Source organism: Haemaphysalis longicornis, unplaced genomic scaffold, assembly GCF_048455015.1.
Source record: "Haemaphysalis longicornis isolate Haplotype H1 unplaced genomic scaffold, Haemaphysalis longicornis Haplotype H1 scaffold_13, whole genome shotgun sequence".
In the NCBI taxonomy this organism is placed as follows: domain Eukaryota; kingdom Metazoa; phylum Arthropoda; class Arachnida; order Ixodida; family Ixodidae; genus Haemaphysalis; species Haemaphysalis longicornis.
This window is the reverse complement of record NW_027526233.1, coordinates 70,654,680-70,662,391: the sequence shown is the minus strand read 5'-3', so window position 1 is coordinate 70,662,391 and position 7,712 is coordinate 70,654,680.

The following is a 7,712-nucleotide window of genomic DNA, read 5'->3' as shown; positions in this document are numbered from 1 at the left end:
GCTTGTGAGGTATCAAATTAAAGGCCTTAATAAGTGGAATCGCGTGGTACAAGTTAAAAATTGCTTCCTGGTCATAGTCATGAGATAGTCATGTGAGTCATGGATTGGGTTAAAAGTCAAAATGAGGCCACTGGGGCTTGTGAGGTATCAAATTAAAGGTCTCGATTAGGGGAATCATGGGGCACAAAGTAAAATTCGCTTTCTGGTCATAGTCATGAGACAGTCATGTGAGTTGTCAGGGGCTACGAAGAATTCGCTGGGGGCCGACGAACGAAAGAAAATAGAAGAACGAACGGAAAGTGGAGAAGACGGCCCTGCAGCGTATACGACACCGCCACAGCTTACGCCGCCAACGCCTCCCCGAGTCGCCGCCACGCGGCCCCGAGCGGCGCCCGCGTTTATACGTGCTGTGTACGTGTGGTTCGGATTTCGGACTCTCGCTTGCGAGGGTAAACTGAACTTCGTGCGCAGAGAGTCGCCCCACCGCCGCTCATCGCAGACGGACGTTCTCAGTGCTGTTTCCCCGATCCTATAACGCAATGTACTCAGTTTTCCTGTCATTAAACAGTTTAATCTCTTTCCAAGACAAGTCCTTACTAAAACCGGCCACTCTGACATGGCGCAGTCGACAGGATCAGGATTTGAGGCCACGGAACGAACGCACGAGGAGACGAACGACGCGGACGAACTGCACCACGACTACGAGAGTGCGGCACGCGGACGAGGGGCAACGACGGACTCCACGTCAACGATGATCGACCGGCTCCTGACTTCAAAGGAACGCGACGTCCTGTGTTCAGCGAAGAAGCAGCAGTTGGGGAACGAACTACGATCACGAAGGCTCCCTTGCTCTGGCCGTAAGGACGACATCGTCTCGCGTCTCCTAGAGGACAACGAAAAACGTCGCCAGCTCTCCAAACGCTCGAATGTGCCAACGATACTTCAGGCTGCCTACGACGACGAGCGGCAGACGAACCTGCAAGCGGCGCTATTCGAGAACAGGAGGCTGCGCGAAGAACGAGAACGTCTTCGGAGACAACTGGCGAGAGTCGGCTACACGTTTCCCACGGTGCCGGAGCCAGCGGCAAGCCTTCAACGATACGACGCACACCTTGGTCCGGAGACGCGCAGCACGCACAACAGCACGCACACGAACGAAACGACGCATGCAAAACGGTGCACCGCCCGCTCACTGGACCTCTCCCAGGTGATCGCCACGATTATGGAAACGCAAGCGAAGGTCAGTGAATTCCTGGCGAGATCGCGAACAACCGCTGCTCTGACACCGAGCCAACCGACGAGCTACACCACCAACCCGCAGGTCCTTCCGGCAACGAGCAACGAGACGCGCCACGTAAGCAGCGCGCACAAGCCAGAACGCAGCACGTACCTGGCACTAGCTCCTCCGGTCCAGACCTCGCCCACGAACGGTACCGTACCCGAATCGGTGGAGCTCACGAACGAAACGCCCAGAGCACCGAACGCAACCGAGCCAGTGCATACGAAATTTTCCGCACATGCTGTCCCGGCCCCAGTCCACGCAACCAACGACAACGCACCCGGATTGGTGGAGCTCACCACCACAGCCGAAACGAACAGCACACGGAACGCACCCGAGCTGGTACGCACGACAACCATCGCACCCGCTGTTCCAGTCCAGGTACCGCCGACGAACGACATCGTACCCAGACCAGAGGCGCTGACCACGACCAACGAAACGCCCGACGCACGGAACACGACCAAGCCAGCACGCACGGAGGAAACGCTATTCATGACACCCTCCGGTCTCGCTGCTGCCTTCCCGACTTGGCCAGTGAACGTAACAACCGCAGGAACAAACCTTGCCACGAGAAACGAAACGCCAAGCGCACGTGGCTCAACCCAGCCGGAACGTACAAGTTCTCCGGCACCCGCTGCTCCAGCCCGAGTTCACCCAACGAACGACACCGCACTCGCGCAGGTGAACCCGTCTACGAGCAACTACGCACACAGCGCACGCGGCACGTTCGAGCCGGAACGTACAAGTTCCCCGGTCCCCGCTGCTCCGATCGAGACTCTTCCGACAAACACCACCATGGTACAGGAGGATGCAGCCGTGAGCGTACGGGCACCAGGCAAACGATACGCCATCGAGCCTACTTCCACGAGAGGAATGCCTACCGCACCACTTTCGAAACAACCGGCAAGTGACCAGAGCTTTAGCGACGACACGGACACGGCGAGAACGACAACGAACGAGACCGACCCAGACAAAGGCATCGAATGCCCTACCGAGGAAGCCACGCCTACGACGCCAAAGATTGTGGGACCGAATGGACGAGGCGAACTACGCCCATTTTCCCACAACAGCTTCGCTTCCGAGGGCAACCACGGCGAAGGCGAGCAAGGAGTCGCAACGAATTTGTCCGATCAGCCGCGCCACTTCACGACAATGCCGTGCCACCGCAGGCTGAACGAAAAGACAAACGGCTCCCGAACCGTACGAAACGCACACCTAGAGCAAAACAACGCCCTCAACGCACCGAACTCCGCGACTTTCACGGGACGCATCTCGCCACCAGACGAAACGCATGCCAACGTTCCCACGCGCATCAAACCCGCAAGAAGCTACACAGACTCAATCGCCGACGGAAGCGACGTGACCAACGCAACGCCGTAAATGCTCCCAAGTTCACGTCCGACGAAACGAATCCCACGGTACGCGAGATCAAGTCAGTTTGAAATTCGCCGACCTCTTCGAAACGAACGCCCACTAAACGAAGTATATCCGGAGCAACGAAAAAAAAAAACGCCAGCATCGAGCAAGTGCGCAAACGGCCGTGCACAGTTGAGTCTCTGGATACGAACGGACGTCAAACAACGCGGACACCCACAGAGCTCGCGGATAGCTCCATCGGGCGCCAACTCGGTGAAGGACCTGGGGACAGATCCTTCTAAAGGGAGGTCGTGTCAGGGGCTACGAAGAATTCGCTGGGGGCCGACGAACGAAAGAAAATAGAAGTACGAACGGAAAGCGGAGAAGACGGCCCTGCAGCGTATACGACACCGCCACAGCTTACGCCGCGAACGCCTCCCCGAGACGCCGCCAGTGTTTATACGTACCATCACGCGGCCCCGAGCGGCGCCCGCGTTTATACGTGCTGTGTACGTGTGGTTCGGATTTCGGACCCTCGCTTGCGAGGGTAAACTGAACTTCGTGCGCAGAGAGTCGCCCCACTGCCGCGCATCGCGACGGGCGTTCTCCGTGCCAATTCCCCGATCCCATAACGCAATGTAATCAGTTTTCCTGTCATTAAACAGTTTAATCTCTTTCCAAGACAAGTCCTTACTAGAACCGGCCACTCTGACAGAGTCATTGATTGGGTTAACAGTCAATGTGAGGCCACTAAGGCTTGTGAGGTATCAAATTAAAGGTCTTAATGAGTGGAATCACGTGGGAGAAGTTAAAAACTGCTTCCTGGTCATAGTCATGAGATAGTCATGTGAGTCATAGATTGGGTTAAAAGTCAAAATGATGCCACCAGGGCTTGTGAGGTATCAAATTAAAGGTCTCGATTAGGGTAAACATGGGGCACAAAGTAAAATTCGCTTTCTGGTCATAGTCATGAGACAGTCATGTGAGTCATTGGTTGGGTTAACAGTCAATGTCAGGCCACTAAGGCTTGTGAGGTATCAAATTAAAGGTCTTAATGAGTGGAATCACGTGGGACAAGTTAAAAATTGCTTCCTGTTCATAGTCATGAGATAGTCATGTGAGTCATAGATTGGGTTAAAAGTCAAAGTGATGCCACCAGGGCTTGTGAGGTATCAAATTAAAGGTCTTAATGAGTGGAATCGCGTGGGGCAAGTTAAAAATTGCTTCCTGTCATAGTCATGAGATAGTCATGTGAGTCATGGATTGGGTTAAAAGTCAAAGTGGTGCCACTAGGGCTTGTGAGGTATCAAATTAAAGGTCTTAATGAGTGGAATCGCGTGGGGCAAGTTAAAAATTGCTTCCTGGTCATAGTCATGAGATAGTCATGTGAGTCATGGATTGGGTTAAAAGTCAAATTGGTGCCACTAGGGCTTGTGAGGTATCAAATTAAAGGTCTTAATCAGTGGAATCGCGTGGGACAAGTTAAAAATTGCTTCCTGGTCATAGTCATGAGATAGTCATGTGAGTCAAGGATTGGTTTAAAAGTCAAAGTGAGGCCACTAGGGCTTGTGAGGTATCAAATTAAAGGTCTTAATGAGTGGAATCGCGTGGGACAAGTTAAAAATTGCTTCCTTGTCATAGTCATGAGATAGTCATGTGAGTCATGGATTGGGTTACAAGTCAAAGTGGGGCCACTAGGGCTTGTGAGGTATCAAATTAAAGGTCTCGATTAGGGGAATCATGGGGCACAAAGTAAAATTCGCTTTCTGGTCATAGTCATGAGACAGTCATGTGAGTCATTGATTGGGTTAACAGTCAATGTGAGGCCACTAAGGCTTGTGAGGTATCAAATTAAAGGTCTTAATGAGTGGAATCACGTGGGACAAGTCAAAAATTGCTTCCAGGTCATAGTCATGAGACAGTCATGTGAGTCATAGATTGGGTTAACAGTCAAAGTGGTGCCACTAGGGCTTGTGGGGTATCAAATTAAAGGTCTCGATGAGTGGAATCGCGTGGGAGAAGTTAAAAATTGCTTTCTAGTCATAGTCATGAGACAGTCATGTGAGTCATTGATTGGGTTAACAGTCAATGTGAGGCCACTAGGGCTTGTGAGGTATCGAAATAAAGGTCTTAATGAGTGGAATCACGTGGGACAAGTTAAAAATTGCTTCCCGGTCATAGTCATGAGATAGTCATGTTAGTCATAGATTGGGTTAAAAGTCAAAGTCGTGCCACGTGGGCTTGTGGTACATCAAATGAAAAGTCTTGATGAGTGGAATCGTGTGGGACAAGTTAAAAATTGCTTCCTGGTCATAGTCATGAGACAGTCATGTGAGTCATAGGTTGTCTTAAACGTGAGTGTGATGCTACTGGGGCTTGGGGGAGATCAAATGAAAGGTCTCCATCTAGAATGTTTTCAAACAATCTATTTTTTGAAAAGATAACGAAGGGATATCTATAAATAAAGTTAGAAAGATCACCAGCTTAGGTGACATCAGTTGATATTACAAGCCGACACAAGTCCTCGAAAAATCCGTATTAGGGTACAGCGCACAGTGGGCGCGATTTTATCTTTACATAGTACTTGTTTGCCTTTCTTTATTTTAAACACAAAATCAAAGTGATAAATGTTTGCTGACACTTTTTAGAAACCGTATTTTTCGGTGTATTAGTGAATTGTCTTCACTGTTGATGCGGCACTGCTGTCGAGGCCACTCTATTCGCCGCTGAATGAGCTCCCGAACCACGGTTCGCCGCTAAATATCATTCATCTGAAACGTCCTTCGGTGTTGTCGTGCAGCGCTGAAACATTGACATTTAAAGCAAATGTCATTCGCTCGAAAGATAATTTGATCTGCCGTCTGGGAGTTGTATAACATATGCTATACAGTTTCGATCGTAAGCCACATTATTTCTCATAAAATAAAATAATATTGATAAGGTGCAGCATTTCTATGGCAGCCGCTTGTGTAACCAAGGTAATGCGGCCTTCGCAGAACACTCCGTGCCAATACACGGCTTGCACACCGTCCGCGCTGGCCTGTTGCATAATGTAGTGGCCCAAGCGGGGCGCGATGGTGACGTAACACAAGGGCGAGGAGGGAACGCAGTGGGAACTTCACATGTGTTGCTGTCAGCCCACCCCGGAAAATATTTGTACGGGGATCTTTCTAAATACGGGCTGATTTTTCTGACCCACTGCAAAAACCGTTACTCGGATTTGCGCATATATACTGTAACAGTCGAATGAAGTGAGCCTTAAAGCTAAGCTATGTGATGAGGTACAAGATGTCTAGCGGAGCTGCAGAAGGACGATCGTTACAATGATAATCATAGCCACTTCTTTGTCTGCGCCTCGAATTCCTACGGTATTGGAATGAAAGTGGGCGGATGAGTATTCATGTTCTGGAACCACACTTGTGGCAAAAATGGATCTATTGCCCTAAGCGTAAATGCAAGTAGGGTGCCATAAGCCCGCTCTATATGGTGCGAATTGACAAACGAATTCGCAGCTGCGGCGTCGCTAGTGCGGCAATATGTCGCTTTGCTGGACAACCTGAAACAATTCAAGTGATCAATTTTCGTTGCTGCCGAAGCTACAAAATTGCTTCCACAGGTTCAGAGGCACAGTTGGAGAAGACGAAGCGAGAAGCGACTTAAGAAGAACCAAAGAGAGAATGGGCTCAAAATACAAGAACAAGTGAACACTCCTAAGATGGCGTTACCGGTTGCACGAAAGAGGTGGTCACAGCCTCTCCTAAACATTCCTTATTTTTATGGTGGAATAGTTTACAAATCATGGTGCCAGTGTTCAGATAGTTGTGAATAGTTGTACCGAGGCGACACAAACAGGTATCTGTATACTGGAATACATGCATGTCGATTTATTCATTGCACTTTTAAGGAGCAGAAAAGACAGTATAGTGCTGTCACGTTAAAAGAGTAACCCTGCGAAACGTCTTGCAGGGCGCATCATGGCGCTGTTGCGCCGCGCATTCCCTAAGAAGAGGGTGACGTCGCCACGAGTATTCTTGGTGACAGTCATTCTGGACGGCGCATCACGTGACTGGCGTTACTCGTTCCGTCAGTGACTGGCGTTACTCGTTCAGTCGGTGGCTTGCAACATACTCTCTAGAGCATGAATTCGTATATAACAAATTTCACTACAGGAAAGTCTGGCACTGCAATCAGGTGCCCTCATGGGACTGCTGGAAAAGATTATATTTTTACTTCACCGACCTTTCAAATTCCTCAGCTTCGTGATTGACAACTCTTTTCTCGACGGTGGCTGGAGTTTCTTTTCCCCCTAGCAGCACGATGCTCCCTATCCACTACTTTGGAGCAAGCACTGCTTGCTTTCTTGAGGCGCTGTGTGGTGCTTTTTTGGGGGGCTGTTAATTCGCGCCAAAGAGCCATAGAAAATAGAGCTCTGAACAGATGCAGCGAACGCAGGAGAGTCGGGTCAAATTGAGCAAACTTCGACTGCATCTATGGTGGTGGAGGGGGAGCGGAAGAGATTGGGGTGGGGGGGACACAAGGGGGTTTTACAGGCTCGAATGGCAGAAGGCTACTGTCTTTCGATGGCCTTTGCAGCAAAGGACGGAGATATAGGGCCTTTTTAAATTCAAGTTATGAGAGTTTACGCGCCGCGGCTGTGCACCTGGGCCACAAGGGCTCTGGATTACTTTTGAGCACCTGCGCACCTTTAACGCGCGAAGAAATCTCGACATACGATCGTCTTTTTTTCTCCTCCATAAGAAAAGCAGAGATCGCGAACGGGGTCAAACCCGCGTCCTTGGGCTCAGCAGCATAACTGAGCCACTGCAGCGGGTGCTATTTTCAGTTACTGCTGTAAGACTACCAGGGGATGTAAAAGGCTTCCTAAGCACGCTGGTTCGTCATGTGTATATTTGTTTACTACCATAAAAACGTAAAGCACCAAAGATATGTTTACCATCCTGGTACATTATTGTGTTGGTGCTACATACGTTGCTCCACATGGCATATCAGCGACAAGTAACAAATTAGCAATAAACAAACAAAACAAATGAATACATTTATTTTGTATATATAAAAC